Source organism: Bacillus rossius, chromosome 5 (genome assembly GCF_032445375.1).
Source record: "Bacillus rossius redtenbacheri isolate Brsri chromosome 5, Brsri_v3, whole genome shotgun sequence".
Classification (NCBI taxonomy): domain Eukaryota; kingdom Metazoa; phylum Arthropoda; class Insecta; order Phasmatodea; family Bacillidae; genus Bacillus; species Bacillus rossius.
Genome location: NC_086333.1, coordinates 46857332 through 46879678, shown reverse-complemented (window position 1 = coordinate 46879678; position 22347 = coordinate 46857332).

Here is a 22347-nt window from a genome sequence, read left to right as displayed (position 1 = left end):
AGAAGAACCGTACCCATTCCTCCTAAAACATTAAATTAGGATTTTAGCGACAATAAAATCTCTTCCAGACACACCCGTTTGGAGTCTAGCGTAATGAGGTCACGCCTGGCGCGAGAGAGGCCGAGCCTCCCTCGGACGCCATGCCAGTTCGGCAGTTCAGCGCAGCTCACGGACCGGGGCGGACCTACGTCCCACGGAGAGGCAACATCCTTTGTCTACATCGAAAGTAACGTCCGGTAAATATAGTCACTAATTAACCAAACCCCTTTTATTACTTAACCTCTCCGTGAGTACCCGGTCCCCTTTTTTCGGTCCAGGACCTAATCCGGCCGCATCAACTTAAGGACACCCCGCACCACACTTGGTCAACGGGGCGGCTCTTCAGCATACGGCACGGGCCGTCTCCCGCAACGTACAGAACTTTATTTAAGGTCACGCGCACGGCGCTGACCACAAACCCGCAAGGGAACTTAGACAAACTTAATTGCGGTGCGTGTTTCACCACAGTGAGCACAACCCCCACGCCGAGACATTTGCATACGGGATTGGCCGTCTCCAATCGTCCACCCCCTTAATTCAGTGTATTTTTGTATCCCGTATTTTGTATTGCTAACTTACGTTACCCGAGTAACGAGTGCCACGTAACTTGTGCGCGCCCCCTTAATTCAGTGTATTTTTGTGTCCCGTACTTTGTATTGCTAACTTACGTTACCCGAGTAACGAGTGCCACGTAATTTGTGCGCGCCCCCTTAATTCAGTGTATTTTTGTGTCCCGTACTTTGTATTGCTAACTTACGTTACCCGAGTAACGAGTGCAACGTAACTTGTGCGCACCCCCTTAATTCAGTGTATTTTGTGTCCCGCCTTTGTGTTACGAAATTACGTTACCTGTGTAACCAGTGAGACGTATGAGACGTAACAGCGTCCGAGGCCACGTAACGCGGAACACAAACCATACGGCGCCACGGAATAACGAGTAAACCCCCCCCGGGGACCTCTGTAGAGTGTTGTATTGTGTACGACTCGTTCCTATGAATAAAAGGTACGACACCACCACCTCAACTCCACGCCTCTTATTTAAAATCATCTCACGCAACACCGCCGCCGGCCCTAGTGGGCCACGCAGGGGCACATACATCCACGACCCCCAAACTCACGACTAGAACCGAGCTAGTCTGGCGCCCACCCGGACAATACGTATCAAGAACCGCCTTTTCCCACTAGGAGCCACACCGGGACTCGAGCCCGAGACCCCGGATGACGGCATTTGGCGCCCAACGTGGGGCAGAAAATAACGTGAAAATTTTTTTTTCTCCACCTCCTGGACATTTTCGAGATAAATTCACCAACAGGCGACAGCGGAGACACGAAACGGCCATTTTGGACACAGGAAGGGTCGAAGGCCAGACAGACCGGCGCGACGAGGCGAGCGGACAAAGGACACTCCAACCACCCCCACCTCCACACGTCATCACGGCGAGGCGAGCAACGGAGCGACGTCACCACCCCCACCCCGCGCGGACCGTTTTCGCCTCCTCTTTGTGCGGCTGTCCGGGCGCTCTCGGCCATCGCCTCACACGCCCATCCGCACCCCCGCCCATGCCGCGGCCATTCTCGACCTCTGTTTTGTGCGGCTGTCCGGGCACCTGCCTAGCCGGCGAGCGCGACCCCGCGCGCAGACTTGCACAGCGCGCACAGAGCCACGAGTGAAAAACACGACTCGACACAGCTGAACACGCACGATAACAAGAGATGGATGCAGACGAATGCAGTGGGTGTTACCACCTCTACCCGAGATGGTACTTAAACGGCAGGATCGCCGCGGGGTACGAGTGTGGCTATTGTCAAGAGTATCGCACATACGGGATGACGATGTGTGGAAGCCGGTCGTGTCCTGGAGGAAGTAGCATGGGCTACCACTGCGACGAGTGTACCGACCTATGGCATCGTGACTGCACCAACGAGCGTGAAGGTACTTTGAGGCGCGAGTCCTTCACGTTCACGTGCGCGCGATGTACCGCAGGACGAGCCACCCAAGTGCAGTATTCGGGAGCAGCGCTACTAATTCCTCCCCTACGATACGCCGCGACAATTCACGACATCGAGACGCCACTCACGCAGACGCAAGACGTATCACGAACTCACGCCCCGACGACATCCGCACCGTCACGTACAACCGTCCCGACGCCGACACTCACGCAGACGCAAGACGTATCACGAACTCACGCCCCGACGACATCCGCACCGTCACGTACAACCGTCCCGACGCCGACGACCTTCATCATGCCGCCAACAATCCCGCTCCCGTCGCCTCCTGTCCCGGAGCCACCAACCTCGGCATCCCTCGTAGACCTGACGCCTCCCGACCCAAGTCCGGAAACACCGTCACCAGCGAGACCACGCTACATCAACCTGACGCCACTCACGCCGACGCACTACGCCTCACCAAGGACGCCTTCCGTCCCGACGCCGACGCTCGTCAACCTCTCGCCGCCAATCCTGCTCCATCCACCCCCGGGCCCAAAGCCACCAGCCTCAACACCCCTCGCAGACCAGACGCCACTCAACATGACTGTGACGACGCTGGACCCGCCGAAGCCGACCGAACGACGCATGACGCCGACCGTCCCACCGCAGTCTGTCACGACGTCACGAACCCGCCTCGTGTCGGAGGCAACTCACGACGCCGGGATGGCCTCGCCACCGCACCTGACCACCGTCACCGTGCCGCGAAGGACCATTCCGACGCAACCCGCATCGTCTCCGACACACGCCTCATCCGGGACGCCACCAGACTCGACAACAACACGTCGCGCCACACCGTCGCCACCGCCTAGCTTCAACATTATGCAGCCGGCCTCACTGCCACATGAGTACGCGGTCTCAAAACAGCAGCTGGACAAGGCAACGCCCAGGGCCACGACGCCGAGACGCCTGTGCGAGGCCCCGCCGCCTGGATTCGCCCCGCGGTGCCCGCCTGGCTTCGAGGCTCAGGCGCCACGACGCCGCCCCTCGGCCGGCCTGCCACAGCAGCCGCCGAGGCGACGCGCACTCTGCGCTCCAGAGGCGCCACGACGCCGCCCCTCGGACAGTCTGCCACAGCAGCCGCCGAGGCGACGCGCACTCTGCGCTCCAGAGGCGCCACGACGCCACCCCTCGGACAGTCTGCCACAGCAGCCGCCGAGGCGACGCGCGCTCAAGCCGCCAGAGGCGCCACGACGCCACCCCTCGGCCGGCCTGCCACAGCAGCCGCCGAAGCGACGCGCACTCTGTGCTCCAGAGGCGCCACGACGCCACCCCTCGGACAGTCTGCCACAGCAGCCGCCGAGGCGACGCGCGCTCAAGCCGCCAGAGGCGCCACGACGCCGCCCCTCGGTCAGCCTGCCACAGCAGCCGCCGAGGCGGCGCGCACTCTGTGCTCCAGAGGCACCACGACGCCGCCCCTCGGTCAGCCTGCCACAGCAGCCGCCGAGGCGACGCGCGCTCAAGCCGCCAGAGGCGCCACGACGCCACCCCTCGGACAGTCTGCCACAGCAGCTGCCGAAGCGACGCGCACTCTGTGCTCCAGAGGCGCCACGACGCCGCCCCTCGATCAGCCTGCCACAGCAGCCACCGAGGCGACGCGCGCTCAAGCCGCCAGAGGCGCCACGACGCCACCCCTCGGCCGGCCTGCCACAGCAGCCGCCGAGGCGACGCGCACTCTGTGCTCCAGAGGTGCCACGACGCCACCCCTCGGACAGTCTGCCACAGCAGCCGCCGAGGCGACGCGCCCTCAAGCCGCCAGAGGCGCCACGACGCCGCCCCTCGGCCTGCCTGCCACAGCAGCCGCCGAGGCGACGCGCGCTCAAGTCGCCACAGGCGCCGCGCCACAACACCGTGACGTCACCGCGGCTACCGGGTCGCCTGAGCTCCCTGCATCTGCCTGACGCAATGCAGGTCGACGCCACGGCACCTGGACGCCCGACCGCCCCACCACCGCACGTGACCGTCACTCGGCCGATGACACCTGTCATCCGTCTGGCAAGACGAGCCGCGAAACGCCCGCATGTCAGCAAGGCTGAGCCGGGCCGTGCCGAGCGCCGCCCGCGCTTGCTGCCCGCCTGCCGAGAGCCACCTGACCTTGGTCGCCGCCGCCCCTGCCGGCCGGCACCCTGGCCACCACCGCACCGCCGCTCGCTGCAAGACACCGCAGCCACACTCGGAACCACTGTCACCCCCCGAGAACGAGTCCGGGGAGGTGCTTAGGGCACAACTGCACAACGACCACGCCGACACCACCCACATGATGATGGAACTGGACGACGGGGACGAGGAGGCCTCTACTCCAAACCCGCCCGGCACACCGGAACGGGAGAGGAGGCTGTACCCATCCACGCCGTACCAGACGCTGAGGGCCAACGTCAACAGGCCACCTCGACGAGTCGACCCCCGGATGTTCGGCGTGGGACGACCCGGGACAGGTGCTCGGGCCCTACCAACTGCGGCCACCGCGAGCACCACCCGGGTGGGGCTGTTGCCGGAGCTAGGAGGCGCCACGACGCCGCCCCCGGCACACCTGCCACGACGGCAACCGGGGCGGCACACACACTGGCCCAGTCGGCCACGATCACCAGGTCCAGTGCGCTGACCCTATCAGCCGCTGACCCCACACAGGCACCACGACGCCGCCCCCGGCACGCCTGCCACGACGGCAACCGGGGCGGCGTGCACGCTGGCCCAGTCGGCCACGATAACCAGGTCCAGTGCGCTGACCCTATCAGCCGCTGACCCCGCCCAGGCGCCGCGACGCCGCCCCCGGCACGCCTGCCACGACGGCAACCGGGGCGGCGCGCACGCTGGCCCAGTCGGCCACGTTCACCAGGTCCAGTGCGCTGACCCTATCAGCCGCTGACCCCACCCAGGCGCCACGACGCCGCCCCCGGCACGCCTGCCACGACGGCAACCGGGGCGGCGCGCACGTTGGCCCAGTCGGCCACAATCACCAGGTCCAGTGCGCTGACCCTATCAGCCGCTGACCCCACCCAGGCGCCACGACGCCGCCCCCGGCACGCCTGCCACGACGGCAACCGGGGCGGCGCGCACGTTGGCCCAGTCGGCCACAATCACCAGGTCCAGTGCGCTGACCCTATCAGCCGCTGACCCCGCCCAGGCGCCACGACGCCGCCCCCGGCACGCCTGCCACGACGGCAACCGGGGCGGCGCGCACGTTGGCCCAGTCGGCCACAATCACCAGGTCCAGTGCGCTGACCCTATCAGCCGCTGACCCCGCCCAGGCGCCACGACGCCGCCCCCGGCACGCCTGCCACGACGGCAACCGGGGCGGCGCGCACGCTGGCCCAGTCGGCCTTGATCACCAGGTCCAGTACGCGGAGCCAACCAGCTGCTGAGCCGCGAACCACGCCGGGATGGAGTGGCCGGAGCTAGGGGTGGCCCCATGTTAGCGGGACCATAAGCGGCGCAAGGTCGGGCTTCACAGGGGGGGGGCGTTTGACGTCGTCTGGCCGACGACCACCCCAGAGCCCGACCTGCACCCGCCAGTATACGCTCCCGCTAACGGAACACACCCCTGGCCATGGCCCACCCGAGTCAGGCGACCCGAACAGCAATCAAAGACAAAGCCGCGGAAACCTGAGTAGACAAGAGAAGAACCGTACCCATTCCTCCTAAAACATTAAATTAGGATTTTAGCGACAATAAAATCTCTTCCAGACACACCCGTTTGGAGTCTAGCGTAATGAGGTCACGCCTGGCGCGAGAGAGGCCGAGCCTCCCTCGGACGCCATGCCAGTTCGGCAGTTCAGCGCAGCTCACGGACCGGGGCGGACCTACGTCCCACGGAGAGGCAACATCCTTTGTCTACATCGAAAGTAACGTCCGGTAAATATAGTCACTAATTAACCAAACCCCTTTTATTACTTAACCTCTCCGTGAGTACCCGGTCCCCTTTTTTCGGTCCAGGACCTAATCCGGCCGCATCAACTTAAGGACACCCCGCACCACACTTGGTCAACGGGGCGGCTCTTCAGCATACGGCACGGGCCGTCTCCCGCAACGTACAGAACTTTATTTAAGGTCACGCGCACGGCGCTGACCACAAACCCGCAAGGGAACTTAGACAAACTTAATTGCGGTGCGTGTTTCACCACAGTGAGCACAACCCCCACGCCGAGACATTTGCATACGGGATTGGCCGTCTCCAATCGTCCACCCCCTTAATTCAGTGTATTTTTGTATCCCGTATTTTGTATTGCTAACTTACGTTACCCGAGTAACGAGTGCCACGTAACTTGTGCGCGCCCCCTTAATTCAGTGTATTTTTGTGTCCCGTACTTTGTATTGCTAACTTACGTTACCCGAGTAACGAGTGCCACGTAATTTGTGCGCGCCCCCTTAATTCAGTGTATTTTTGTGTCCCGTACTTTGTATTGCTAACTTACGTTACCCGAGTAACGAGTGCAACGTAACTTGTGCGCACCCCCTTAATTCAGTGTATTTTGTGTCCCGCCTTTGTGTTACGAAATTACGTTACCTGTGTAACCAGTGAGACGTATGAGACGTAACAGCGTCCGAGGCCACGTAACGCGGAACACAAACCATACGGCGCCACGGAATAACGAGTAAACCCCCCCCCGGGGACCTCTGTAGAGTGTTGTATTGTGTACGACTCGTTCCTATGAATAAAAGGTACGACACCACCACCTCAACTCCACGCCTCTTATTTAAAATCATCTCACGCAACACCGCCGCCGGCCCTAGTGGGCCACGCAGGGGCACATACATCCACGACCCCCAAACTCACGACTAGAACCGAGCTAGTCTGGCGCCCACCCGGACAATACGTATCAAGAACCGCCTTTTCCCACTAGGAGCCACACCGGGACTCGAGCCCGAGACCCCGGACGACGGCAACTTGATTCGAAAAGTGCATCGTAGCACACGAGTAAAATCCCCTCAGAGCACAGAAATTAACGAGTGCCCTTAAGTTTCATCATGGCCCAAGGGCTTAAACTAAGTGTAAGATAAAGTGCTGAAGCGACATCCAGAACAAACCACAAACATAAACAGAACCAGTGGTTTTTAACATTTAATTGCGAGTCTTTCCTTTGACTCATTTTTTCAAATAATAAAGTTTCAATGTTAGCAATTAAAACTTTAGTCAATTATCACCTGAATAATTAATCACACAAGGGCCATGCACATTTAGTAAGTAAGTTATCAAATATTAAACCGAATAACTGTAATCTCTTTATTGACCGTGGCTTGGCGGGCGACGGAACTGTTCCACCCCCCCCCCCCCCCCCTTCCCCAACAAGTCAGCCCCCTCAGGCACCACAGCACGCGGCCCGGGGCGAAAGTGTTAATTCCGTGGGGAGCCTTCCAATTGAAATTCTCTGATTCTTCACACTAGTAATTATAGTCATGTCTCAAACCTTCTTTAACGTCAACTCTCCACGCGACCCCGGGTCGGTTTTTACGGTGCAGGGATTAACCCGGCCATCGTAAATTTCTGCCTTAAGGCCACGGCCCACAGGGCCGCCTTAAAGACAGCCGTTATCCGGACCTGGCCGGCTCCAGGAGACAGAGCTTTAGTTAACGCAGCCGAGCAAACGTCTGCCGACCTCAACCACATCCACTCGGGATTAATTTAATGTGAATAATTCGCACACGCGAAAAAGGCTTACCGCCTGTTATCTTTAATATACAGACGTGGCCGACTCCAAGTGACCACTAAACCTCCCCTACGACGAACTGCCCTAGGGAGAGATATTCATAACACAATCAAGAGTATAGTGTCGTGTAATTCTCGTGTATACATTTCTGTCCAAAGAACTAATCAAGTCTAGTGCCGTGTACAATCCATGTTCGTCAATAAATATGTGTAACCCACGTTGTTACCGTTTCCGGTAACTGTTTTTGTAATTAATAATTTAATTATTTGGTTATTGTTATTTCATTATTCACAGTTATGTTTATTAGTTTTTTTTTATTTAATTGTATTAGGAGGACTCTAAGAACGTGAAACCGTTTGCTCAACGGCCATCTAGTCATGTGTGGGTGTCGTTGTTTCGAGTGTACCCGAGGACGGCCGAAGAAGCTCGATGGTGACGTAGCCGAGTGACGCGCTCAGCGGTGGCGCGCAAGTGTGCGGTACGGGACTTGCAAGCCGGACTCGACAGCAGGAGGATGGTTCGGTGCGACCGTCTGGCCCGCGGTGTGGCAGCGGCGCGGAGGCGCGTTGACCACCAGCTGGGGCCCCACTCAACATGCTCAAAGTAAGGAGTCGACGCTTATACTTGTTATGGCCAGAATAGGCGAAGGTCGGGGCTGTGAAATACTACATGCTAAAATAGACTGTGATTCGCAACATAATTTGACTTTCTACAGGACCGGCAATAATTTTTGTAGTGGATGAATGAACTTAAAGAAGTTAATGAACTTGTCACTCGGGCCCACATAGTCATAATTTGGAGGGAGTGCACGGACACAGTTCAAGTACGTTTACGTATTATCATGAGGACTGCTGTATGAGCCGCGAGCAAACGGGAAAGTGCGCGCACAGGACAAAAAAACTTTAGATTTTTTGTTTAACTATAGTTTTATATATATATTTTTGTATAGGGCATCTATGTGCTTCATGCAATGTATACGTGGAGGGGGTTGTAATCCTTGGTAGGCCTGATAGTAAATGTTGACTGCACTTAACTTTTTGTGTTTTTATAATGGTTGACGCCGACCGCCAATGCTCCTCTGTCGCATAGACCGCTATGCCTCATCAACGTCTCGCAAAAGCGTGTGCACCGAACGCGCCCGTGCGCGCAGCAAAGTGCAGTTCGTGCGACGAGGCGAACGCCATACAACGAGTGCTACACCGGCGCAAGGATCCGGCCGGGTGTGGCATATCCTTCCGCCGCACTACAACAAATTGTTATAATTATGTTTTTCCACAGGATTTTATTAAACATTATTTTTTATTAATTAATAATTAAGTCTTTGCAAAATCATGTTTCAATGTGCGATTTGTCCCGAACCTGGCCGGTTCAGTTTCCCGCGAAATTCACACGTTTCCGCGAGAGGGCTGGCGGGGGAGGGGGGTCGCGCGCGGCGACACCGCTAGTGTCCTTCGAGAGCTCAACCAGGCCGGCAGCCTGCGCGCAACGCGGAACCTTCAACCTTTGCATTCACCGACATGTAGTTTTCCATAGTGTAATTTCTTTTCAACCTTTTGTACAGTTCCGCGGTCGGCCTAAATTTACCATGAGGTACTTAACTTAATTCAATCAGTGCTCCGAGATGAGTGTTTACGTCATACGTAAGTACTGTGGGGAGAGTATGTGTTTTTACGTCGGCGCTTCACGCCCAACCTAGCCTACAGGCTACTTAGTTTTGGCCCGCACGGGGCAGCCAGCAGGCGACACGTGCCATCCAACTTAATAACGATTCAGTCCCTGGGACACACCTAGACACCACGTAGAGTCGCCGGAGACACGGGCCTACGTGTTGCTAGCCCAGTTTATCAAGTGTAATGTGTTAGCGGAATAGTTGTTCGCCTAAGTGTAATTCGTCATGTCAGGGCTTATGTATCACCGTCGTACTGCAGTGCGCCACCAAACTTAATAACGATTCAGTCCCTGGGACACACCTAGTCACCACGTAGAGTCGCCGGAGACACGGGCCTACGTGTTGCTAGCCCAGTTTATCCAGAGCTAGGTATTAGTGTAGTGTATTGTGCTTCAAAATATCGTGTGCCATGTCAGAGTGTCTTTTGTAACTTTCGCGTCACGTATACGAGTCTGCCCCTCACGCGCATAAGAATCGTGAGCCGCCACTGAGGAAGTGAGCTGCGCGTGTGACTAGTCGCGTCGGGCAAACCGTTACGGCCAGAACGGGCAGCACCATGTATTGGGCTGTGCTGTATTAAATTCACCAACTATCTGAAGAGGTTTTGTGTTATTATTCAGGCGTCCCGAGTGGCCTCAACAGCTCGGGGGGCCCTACTGCGTTGACCCCTACCTCTAGCCACAAGGCCGAACCTTCCCTGAGATCACGAACTGAACAAAATCACGTCTAAATACTCAGAGGTAGCGGGGACGGCGTCAAATTGGCGCCCGACTAGTGTGGCTTTAATTTTCTAAAAATTAATTTCCAAATTTTGTTTCAAATTTTTCAAATTTTTTCTCAAATTTTTCAAATTTTATACTTCAAATTAGTGTACCAGTAAGGGCTCGCGTAGGAAGTCGGTAATCGCGCGGAAACGGACGCGACGCGCAGACAGCCAAAGGAGCGGGCACCTGGCGATAGGCGCGCGTCAAGTTACACGCCAGACGCGCATCAAGTTACGCGTCAGGCGAGATAACGGCTGTGGGAGCGGAAGTCCGCGCGCCTCGCACACGGATCAGGTGGCGCAGCTGCGCAGCTGCTACGCGCCGAACAGGAGCACGAACATGAGCCGTGACGGAGCGGTAAAGATAGACATGGAAGGGGTATGCCACGCATGCCTTCTGCCAGGGTTGCCAATAAATCATGCCGCGGCAGGGGTTTTCGCCACCTGTACCTGCGACACAGATAGGAAGCACAAAACAGACTTTGACGACAGAAAATCAGGGCCGACGTCTACAATTCAGTGCGGCGCGAGGGGATGTCATCGGCGGCCCGATGAGGTGGCGTTCTGCCACCAGTGCGGCACCGTGAGGCACCGCTCGTGCACCGAGGCCCGGGAGTTCCTTAACTTCCGGAATGGGCTATTCATGTGCCGCGCGTGCGAGCTCGCGCTGGACAGACCGTCAGCGACGCCGGCGGCCCCTGTCGCACCGCGCCCCGGCGGCACCCTCAAGCTGCCGGAGTTCGGAGGGCAGGAGCACGAGGACCCCGCAAAGTTCCTGCGGACATGCCGAGACAGGCTGGCACGATACGCGGTGCCTACAGATGAGTGGACGGAGAAGGCGTGCGATCAGCTGAGGGGGTGTGCCCTTGACTGGTGGACCACAGCCGGAGAATACGGCATGGAGTGGGGTGACTTCGCCAACGGACTGGAGGAGCGTTTCAACGACGCCCGTGCCCGGGCCCGGTGTCAACAGTCACTGTTCTGCCGGCCTCAGGAGGCGGGGGAGAGCGCGGAGGCCTTCATCAGGTCTAAGGCGCGGCTCCACCGACGGCTGGCGGAAGGGGAGGACGACAGCAGCATGCTAGGGGTAGTCGTCCAGCTGATGCTGCCCGAACTGCGGCCATTCCTTAGGGCCGCCACCGACAAGGGACTGGAGACGTTCGTGCGGTTGGCGAACGAGGTGGAGCGCGACGTGCAAGCTGTCCGTCGCAGCCGCGAGCCGCCCACCCGACGGCCAGGTGCGTCGCCACCGATGTTGGCGGCCCCCGAGGTCTCCAGGGCTCTGGTACCGTACGTGGAGCCAGTGCCGAGGCAACAGGGGGAGCAGCCGTCCCGACGTACCGCACCCAGGGAGAACACCGGGGCACCAAACCAGGGGGCTCCGCGCTGCAAGTACTGCCGTGAGGAGCGGTACCACTGGCACGACGTCTGTCCCACGCGGGCAGCTGTCTGGCAAGCCCGTGGGGCGGGCGGCCTTACGTCGTGAAACGCCCGCTAGGGGGTAGTGCCATGGCTGGCCACTGTCCCTGGAACCCTAGCCCGGCCTCCACTGTCACCCCGGCGCGCCCCGTCAGGACGGACGGGCGCGGCGCACTCGACTCGTCAGCGGCCTGCACCGGGTCGTCGGCGAGCCGCACCGGACACCAGGTGGCCCCGGCGACACCGGCAGCACCTGTGGTGTCCGCGGACACACCGGCACGCCCCGTCAGGACGGACGGGCGCGGCGCACCCGACTCGTCAGCGGCCTGCACCGGGTCGTCGGCGAGCCGCACCGGACACCAGGTGGCCCCGGCGACACCGGCAGCACCTGCGGTGTCCGCTGACACACCGGCACGCCCCGTCAGGACGGACGGGCGCGGCGCACCCGACTCGTCAGCGGCCTGCACCAGGTCGTCGGCGAGCCGCACCAGACACCAGGTGGCCCCGGCGACACCGGCAGCACCTGCGGTGTCCGCTGACACACCGGCACGCCCCGTCAGGACGGACGGGCGCGGCGCACCCGACTCGTCAGCGGCCTGCACCGGGTCGTCGGCGAGCAGTACCGGACACCAGGTGACCCCGGCGACACCGGCAGCACCTGCGGACCGCCTGACGGCAGCGGCAGCGCCCCGGGAGCAGTGTGGTGAGTCGTTCCAATTAGGGCAGTTGGGACCTGGGGCGGGGCATTTACTCCGGATTCCCGTCAGGATGGATGGACAGCCGGTGCATGCTCTTGTCGACACGGCCGCCAGCCACACGTATGTGTCGGCTCAATGCTCGAGCGTACGGGACATTGTCTCAGATGTGGAGGAGGTACAGTTAGCGACGCAGGGGGCGACAGCGCGTATTGTTGGCCGCTCGAACATCACCCTCTCCATCAGGGACCATGTTAGTCACACAACAGCACTAGTAGTAGAGGGACTACGGGAGATGCTGATCCTAGGTCTGCCTTGGCTGGCGCAGGAGGACGCCACTGTGGAAGTCAGGGAGGGGAGGTTGCACGTTGGCCACCACGAGCGGCGCACAGTTTACAGCCTGGGCTATCGGCCACCCGCCGAGCAGGGGACACCCATCACGCTCGCGGACTTGAGGAACGGTGTGCCCGCTGCCCATGTAGAGCTCATAAACAATGTCTTGTCTCAACAGCCACAGGTGTTTGCGGCCACAGATATGCTCCGCCGTACCACAACCACGGAACACACCATCCCCACCCGACCTCACCAACCCCAGTTCGTAAAACCATACGGGTTCGGACCCACTGAAAGGCACGTCATCCAGACCCAGATCACGGAAATGTTACGCGATGGAGTCATCGAACCCAGTGAGTCGCCATACAACTGCCAGATTGTCATGGCGAACAAGAAAGATGGCTCCATGCGTTTTTGTGTGAATTTCAAACCAGTCAATTCAGTAACCATACCCGCCCCACCACCGCTCATCAACATAACAGACGCTTTGGCGGGGCTGGGCGACGCCCGCATCTTCACGTCCCTGGACCTCAAGTCCGGGTACTGGCAGGTGCCGGTACGTCCAGAGGACCGCCCGAATACCGCGTTCACTGCTCCTGACGGCCGGCGTTTCCAGTTCTGTGCCATGCCGTTCGGGCTGATGGACGCCCCCGCGACCTTCCAGGCCATGATGGTGCGTGTGTTAGACGGGTACACGGGCGAGTTCGCCGCCGCGTACCTGGATGACGTCATCATCTGGTCACGGTCGTGGGAGGACCACGCCCGGCACCTCGGCCTGGTCCTTGAGCGGCTGGCCAGACACGGCCTCACGTGTGCCCCCCAGAAATGCCACGTGGGCGCGGCTGAACTGGAGTACCTAGGGCACATGGTGGACGCGGAGGGTTGCCGCCCTCTGCCAAAGCACCTGAACCTTATTGAGTCCAAACCCGCCCCTCGAACCCGCAAGCAGCTGCAGAAGTTGATGGGCCTTCTCAACTGGCTGCGCTCGTTCATTCCGCATTTTGCCAGCGTCACCGCCCCGATGACGGACTTGCTGTCACCCAAGCTCCGGTTTCAGTGGACCAGCGAAGCGGACGCCGCCCTGGATGCGGTGAAACGGCAGTTCCGCGAGTGCCACCAGCTCGCCCGTCTGCAGCCTGACCTTCCCCTGTTCCTTCAGACAGACGCCAGTCAGGAGGGGATGGGGGCCGTCCTATACCAGGTGGGGGACAAAGGCGTGCGCCGGGTTGCGGAGTACGCCAGCGCCAAGTTCGGCCAGCCCGAACGGCGGTACCATGTGAACGAGCAGGAGTGCATGGCCGTCGTTTGGGCTATGCGCCGCTACCGCCACCACCTGGAGGGCCGCCGGTTCACGCTGCGGACGGACAGCCAGTGTCTCCGCTGGCTGGACTCCGCCCAGGGCCGCAAGTCGAAGTTCACGAGGTGGGCGTTGATGCTCCAGAACTTCGACTTCGCGGTCGAGCACGTCCCTGGACGGGACAACCAGTTCGCCGACGAGTTGTCGCGCCATCCCGACCCACACAACACGTTTCAGGATGACCAGGACTGGGAGGGGCTGTTGCCGCCAGGGGGAGTCGCGCCCGCCGGTCACTCCAGGGGAGGCGCCCGCAACTTTATTCCACATCCCAAGGGCCCCCGATTATCCCGCCGTCTTGCCTGTGGAGACCCTGAGCGGATTAGTGGAATTCGTGAAACAGGCCCAGCGGACAGACGACCCCACACAGGCCGAGGTGCGGTCATGTGGGGAGCAGGTTCACCCCTACCACAGGTGCGTGGACGGGGTGTTGGAGACCCGGGTACCAGGGGACATGGACGCCTGGCGCCTTCATGTGCCGCTCGGTGCCCGCGAGCAGGTCATGGGCTTCCACCACACGCACGAGCTGGCGGGACACCCAGGTGCGCACCAAACCCAGTTAGACATCCGTAAGACCTTCCATTGGCCGGGGGTGACGCGGGACGTACGGGACCTGGTGCGGCGCTGCCAGCAGTGCCAGCAGAGGAAGACGAGGCGGTCTGACGGGGTGGAGCAGCAGCGCCCCCGACGGCCCCGCGACCCGTTTCACACCCTGGCCCTGGACATAATGGGGCCCTACCCGCGGACCACCCGGGGAAGGAGGTTCTTGGTCGTCATCACAGACATTTTCACCCGGTGGGTCGAGGCCTTCCCGGTGTCCAACGTGCGCGCCGGAACCATAGCCGCCCTGCTGGACCACGAGATATTCCCGCGGTATGGTTTCGCGCGCGTGCTGTTGACGGACAACGGCTGTCAGTTCAGCGGGAGGCGCTGGAGAGCTGACTGTCGCCGTTGGGGTCTCGACCACCACACCACCCCCATTTACCATCCCCAGGCCAACCCCACTGAGAGGCGGAACCAGGAGGTCAAGGCGCAGCTGCGGCTGAGGTTGGGGGACGACCACTCCAAATGGGACGTCCACCTGCCGAAGCTGTTGTATTGCCTCCGGCGCCGCACCAACGCTGTCACCGGTCATTCCCCTGCCGAGCTTCTGTACGGGAAGAACTTGGCTTTGCCCAGGGAAAGCAGGGTGGCCGATGTTGCCATGGGCACGGTGGCGCGCCCCAATCATGAGGAGGGGAGGGAGCACGCCAGACAACGGCAGGCCCAATTCCTGGCGGCCCACACGCCCATGACTAGTCACCCCCCACCCCCCATCCAGCCAGGTCAGCTGGTATATGTCAGGCAGCACCACTTGTCGTCCGGGGCGCGTAACTTTTGTGCGGGGTTGGCGCCTCGATGGTCGGAGCCGCGGGAGGTCCTGTGGAGGACGGGCCCCTCATCCTATGCGGTCCGGACGCCAAGGGGACAGCCCGCTAAAGTGCACCGGGACGACCTGCGCGTAGTCGCGCACGGGGTCAGAGTTGGCCCAACGACCCCCTCTTCACCATCCCCCACACTCCAGGAAGCCACAGATACGCCGCGGGAAGGAGCAGCACCTGAACCCACCACCCGGGGGGACATGCACACGGGCGACACAGACGTGGGTAGCCCTGATCAGGCACATGAGTGCAACCAACCCGACCTCCGGGACACCCCGAGCAGGTCCCTGGTGCCGCTGGCCACAGTTCCGCACGTCCCCGAGGAGGTGGGGAATCCGTTGGTCTGGTTTCCTGACGAGGAGGGGGAGGAGATCTGTGAGGAGGAGGACGTCGAGCCACTGTGGCCGCTGGACCTCAGCCTGGCGGACGCCACGTTCCGGGTATCCGTGGACGAGCCCGAGGAGGGGGAGGAGGAGCCGGACAGTAGGGATAGGCGCCCCACCCGCAGACGTCGGGCCCCGGTCAGGACGTACTGCGCGGACGACAGCGAGCCGGTAGAGTTCGCTCCTGTCCCCGCCGTGGAGGCGAGCTGCCCGACCACCCAACCGGACACGAGGGGACCTACCACACTCTGCACAGTGGAGACCCCTACCAGCACAGTCCCCACCACACGACCACAGAGGGCCCGCCGACCCCCGGCCTACCTGGCGGATTACGAGTGGTCCAGGTCCCCGTCGAGCTACTCCACCCGGGCGCGGCCCGTAAGGGGCGATCCAGGTGTGCCAACACTCGTGGCCGGACCCCTATCATTCCCCCCGCCCACGTCATCCATTCCACCACCCTGCCACACCCCGACCACACTGACCCCCCCACCCACTTGTCACCATATTGAGCTAGAAGAGGCGCACGTCGCTGCCCAGTCCCAGGGGGGGAAAGGACACGGGTCAGGGCGTAACCCCTTATCATTCATTGAGTGGGAGAGGTATTCAGGGCAGAATGTTTACATCACAACACACCACCACTCCGCCGCGTAGTGTAGGGCTCGCAGTGCGGCGAACGTCAGTGAAGTGCTCAGCGTGTGAAGCGAGGCGTTGATGCACATAGCGGTCTCAGAGAAGGGGGGGCATTTGACGCCGACCGCCAATGCTCCTCTGTCGCATAGACCGCTATGCCTCATCAACGTCTCGCAAAAGCGTGTGCACCGAACGCGCCCGTGCGCGCAGCAAAGTGCAGTTCGTGCGACGAGGCGAACGCCATACAACGAGTGCTACACCGGCGCAAGGATCCGGCCGGGTGTGGCATATCCTTCCGCCGCACTACAACAAATTGTTATAATTATGTTTTTCCACAGGATTTTATTAAACATTATTTTTTATTAATTAATAATTAAGTCTTTGCAAAATCATGTTTCAATGTGCGATTTGTCCCGAACCTGGCCGGTTCAGTTTCCCGCGAAATTCACACGTTTCCGCGAGAGGGCTGGCGGGGGAGGGGGGTCGCGCGCGGCGACACCGCTAGTGTCCTTCGAGAGCTCAACCAGGCCGGCAGCCTGCGCGCAACGCGGAACCTTCAACCTTTGCATTCACCGACATGTAGTTTTCCATAGTGTAATTTCTTTTCAACCTTTTGTACAGTTCCGCGGTCGGCCTAAATTTACCATGAGGTACTTAACTTAATTCAATCAGTGCTCCGAGATGAGTGTTTACGTCATACGTAAGTACTGTGGGGAGAGTATGTGTTTTTACGTCGGCGCTTCACGCCCAACCTAGCCTACAGGCTACTTAGTTTTGGCCCGCACGGGGCAGCCAGCAGGCGACACGTGCCATCCAACTTAATAACGATTCAGTCCCTGGGACACACCTAGACACCACGTAGAGTCGCCGGAGACACGGGCCTACGTGTTGCTAGCCCAGTTTATCAAGTGTAATGTGTTAGCGGAATAGTGTTTTCGCCTAAGTGTAATTCGTCATGTCAGGGCTTATGTATCACCGTCGTACTGCAGTGCGCCACCAAACTTAATAACGATTCAGTCCCTGGGACACACCTAGTCACCACGTAGAGTCGCCGGAGACACGGGCCTACGTGTTGCTAGCCCAGTTTATCCAGAGCTAGGTATTAGTGTAGTGTATTGTGCTTCAAAATATCGTGTGCCATGTCAGAGTGTCTTTTGTAACTTTCGCGTCACGTATACGAGTCTGCCCCTCACGCGCATAAGAATCGTGAGCCGCCACTGAGGAAGTGAGCTGCGCGTGTGACTAGTCGCGTCGGGCAAACCGTTACGGCCAGAACGGGCAGCACCATGTATTGGGCTGTGCTGTATTAAATTCACCAACTATCTGAAGAGGTTTTGTGTTATTATTCAGGCGTCCCGAGTGGGCTCAACAGCTCGGGGGGCCCTACTGCGTTGACCCCTACCTCTAGCCACAAGGCCGAACCTTCCCTGAGATCACGAACTGAACAAAATCACGTCTAAATACTCAGAGGTAGCGGGGACGGCGTCATGGTACTCACACATTTCCCGGGGAATAAGGGAATAAGCTATTTACGTTTGGTTGGCCTTGGGGCATGAGTGTGGGGAAGAGTTGCTAATCGCGCTGTTGCGGGAGTTACGCAGCAGCGCGGTTGCAACGTTCACGAGTGCAAATGAGTGTTTCTGTTGTGTAGTTAGGCACCAGCCATCTATGCTGAATAGGGAGTGCCATCATGTTTCATTAGCAGCTAGATTACACTTGACGCCAACCGCCAGTGCTCCCTCTGGATCGTACAGGCCATTACATCCCAACAACACTTACTCGTAAGTGAAACGAACACGCCCGAGCATGATGTCTGCCGAGTGAGTGTAAGTGCGCCGCGACGAACACCAAGGCGACTACAGCCCCGGCCGGGTGTGGCAATGTGCTAATCTATAATTCAATCAGTAATTCTTCTTTTAAAACAAACAAATTAATAACAATTAAAAGATAATTAATTTATGTAAAAATTATGTGCATTTGTTAATTAATCATGTATTATTAAATATATCATTTAAGTCCAAAACTGGTCGGAGCTGTTTTTCCGCGCTACACGTGTATTGGCGCGAGGGTCGCGCGGCGCCCTCGTGCCAGTTGCCGTCTGGAGCTCACAGGGGTCGGTTGATCCGCGAACGCAGAGCCTCCAGTTTCACGCCACGTCCGGTTCATCGCAATAGTGTAAGTTTATCAAATCCTTTTGTTAACTCTTCGCCCAACCCCACTCAGCTGTACGTCCTTTCGTGCGGCTCTTAACTTAATTATTTTAATCCCAACAGGGATATTTTCACTTACTACGTAATTTTCACGTCCTCAGCATACGGACTGCGGACTTGAGTCATACGCAGTTTCCAGGCTTCGAAGCCAGCGAATCATTATTTGTCAAGGGCTCCTAACAAGCCTCGTGTGTCATGTACTAACTCTTTAATCTATGTGTTTTCAATTTAGCTTATTTAACTGTGTAATATACATCTTGCAATCTAACCAAGTAATAACTTTGTTAACCTGTAATAAGTGACTGTGACTCTCATATGTTCTCATCTAGCTGGGCATACGTACATTTCGAAGCATTCGCATCTTGTAGTAGGTTAGATTGCAAACAACTTTAAGAACATTTAATTATATATTGTTGTATTACATGTTAACGTCATTCACTGCATAAACCATTGCAGCATATCATCTCCGCGATAGTTTACCGCATCCTTCACGTCGGTAACGGCCACAGGATAAATCATTACATACAATTTTGCCATCTATCCTGTTCGCGCGCCTCGTCAACGTATAGAACCTCTCGTGAAGCCACGGTCAGACAACAGACGCGGCCAGGCATTGGACGAGCAAGTGTAACGGTCTTAATAAAGTGCAGTGTCTTTTCAATCAGTTTACTGTTTATTTTCAAGGCCTCCTGTGTGGCCTAAACAGCCCAGGTAGTTTTCAAATCACGACGTACTCCTGCCTGCAGCCACGAGGTCGAATCCCCTTTTGCCCCTGAGATCATTTTCAGATCAATAATTATTTAAAAACTTAATCAGGCAGTGGGAGTGGCGTCACACTATTAAATCCAAGCCACCGAGTCTAGGGAAGCATGCCGGGGCCGATCGACCCACACAAATGGTTAGATGCACGAGCTAGCCTGGCGCCCTCCCGGAAAATCAAACCATAATCCACAACCAGCCCCTTAGACTCGCCGCGGGAATCGAGCATGAGACCCCGGCTGACGGTAATAGAAACGAATTAAAAAAAAAAAACTAATGCTGTTATTCAGTGATGGCGGGAAGATAAAGGCTCTGTGGTGCGCGGATGCGTTCGGCCTCGGCACCGTGTGAAGGGGAACTCCTGTGTTCCCTGGGAGGCGCATGCCACCCAGGGTGGGAAGCTAACCAACCAAACTGCTCTCGCACAATAAATAAACATTACATTATTATATCGTTAGCAAATCGTTATTAAATAATTATTAAATATATTTTTTAAATGTTGGGAATTACATTCAGGCGGAAGAATACAGACATACCCTTGGCAGAGTAATACATGATTTGCAGTCGATAGTCACGCGGGCGGCTATCGACATGTCAGTAGCATGGGCCATATGACACATAATTACACTCTCTGTTTCGCACTGCATGCTCGGGCATGTTCGTCACACATGCACGGGAGAGGCATCGATGAGACATAACGACCGGTGCGGCCGGAAGGAGCATTGGCGGTCGGCATCAGTTTATAAGTTTCTTTGAGAACAGGACCTTCATAAAGTGACAGAAGTTGAAAGTGGGCGAGGCTCTACAGTAATAAAATTAACTAAATATAGGAAATGGTTTTGTATTTATTACTATATGCCTACTGATTTCCCAGCTTATTGTCCAGCTGATAATCTGCACCATGTTTGCAGGACATTCCATATATTGGTGGAATGTTAAAGGAAATTTAAAGAAGTGAATTCCTTGGAATTCAATGTGTTTTATTCATACTTAATAAAAAAATAACAGACATGGTCAAGCATGATGTTGACTCTCCTTGACACTTAATTAAAGTCTAGGTCTCAGGCTTCTCCATACTGCCAAATAAGTATGTGCCATACTAGTGGAATTCTGTCGCTGGCGATACTCCTGGAGTAAGTGGAAATGAGTGAATATGTAAATATGTAAAAAAATAACTAGCAAACGAATATGGATGGCACAGTGAGACCACAGTAGGTATTATATATATTTTTTTCAGGTCATCTCAAGACAGACTGATAGTAATATTTATTTTTAATTCAGCAATTGTGTGTGACTTCACTGCTTGCCATGCTTACAGAGGTAGTGTTTCTGGAGCAACGACTTCAGTCCAAGTCGAGCCATTGTCGAGGGTGGAGGCTGTCCTATGAATCTCCTTCATAGTCACTGATTATTAGCATTAATAATTTTTTTCTTTTAAAATAGGCACTTTTATGTAAATATCCACGAGTGCCCCAACATTTTTAAGTGCAGAACCTAATCCTCCCTCTCATATTTAAAAGCCTTGCACCATATGGTAATTGGCCAGGTGATATTGTTCGGTACCGTTACACTACGGGAGTTATCATTCCATTAAAAGATGACGCCATCCCCGCTACCTCTGACTATTTAGACGTGATTTTTGCTCGGGTTCGTGATCTCAGGGAAGGTTCGGCCTTGTGGCTAGAGGTAGGGGTTAACGCAGTAGGGCCCCTCGAGCTGTTATGGCCACTCGGGACGCCTGAATAATAACACAAAGTTTCTGGAAGATATTTGGTGAATTTAATACAGCACAGCCCAATACATGGTGCTGCCCGTTTTGGCCGTAACGGTTTGCCCGACGCGACTAGTCACACGCGCAGCTCACTTCCTCAGTGGCGGCTCACGATTTTAATGCGCGTGAGGGGCGGACTTGTACACGTGATGCGATAGTTACAAAAATACACTCTGACATGGTGCACGATATCTTGACGAACAATACACTTCACTATTACCTAACACTTAATAAACTGGGCTAGTGGCACGTAGGCCTGTGTCTCCGGCGACTCTACGTGATACCTAGATGTGTCCCAGGGACTGAATCGTTATTATGTTCGACGGCACGCGTCGCCTGCTGGCTGCCCCGTGCGGGCCAAAACTAAGTAGCCTGTAGGCTAAGTTGGGGCGTGAAGCGCCGACGTAAATTCACGTAAACTTCCCACAGTACTTACGTATGACGTAAAACACTCATCTTGGAGCACTGATTTAATTAAGTTAAATACATCATGGTAGATTGAGGCCGACCGCGGAACTGTACGTAAAAGTTTGAAAAGATATTACACTATTGAAAACTACATGTCGGTGAAAGCAAAGGTTGATGGTTCCGCGTTGCGCGCAGGCTGCCGGCCTGTTTGAGCTCTCGAAGGACACTGCCGATGTCGCCGCGCGCGACCCCCCTCCCCCGCCAGCCCTCCCGCAGAAACGTGTGAATTTCGCGGGAAACTGAACCGGCCAGGTTCGGGACAAAACGCACAGTGAGACATAATTTTGACAGGACTGAATTATTAATTAATAAAAAATAATGTTTAATAAAAACCTGTGGAAAAATATAATTAAAATAATTTGTTGTAGTGCGGCGGAGGGATATACCACACCCGGCCGGATCCTTCCGCCGGCGCAGCACTCGCATGGCGTTCGCCTCGTCGCACGCACTACACTTTGAGGCGCGCACGGGCGCGTTCGGTGCACACGCTTTTGCGAGACGTTGATGAGGCATAGCGGTCTATGCGACATAGAGGAGCATTGGCGGTCGGCGTCAAAGACCATATCTGTGCATCGACATTAATTTTCAGACTGAATTGTTGTGCTGGGTAAAATATTTACAAATGAACAGTGTTAATTGTTGGTACTTCAGTCGCAGGGATGTATTTAGACTAGTTTGCATCCAGGGCAAGAACTCATCTTGCTCCCACTCCCCTTTTTTCTAATTATTTTTTTCAAACCAAACAACCGAACCAAAACCCTTTTCCGACAACACCCCACATGGCCACCAAGTATCACCTCCT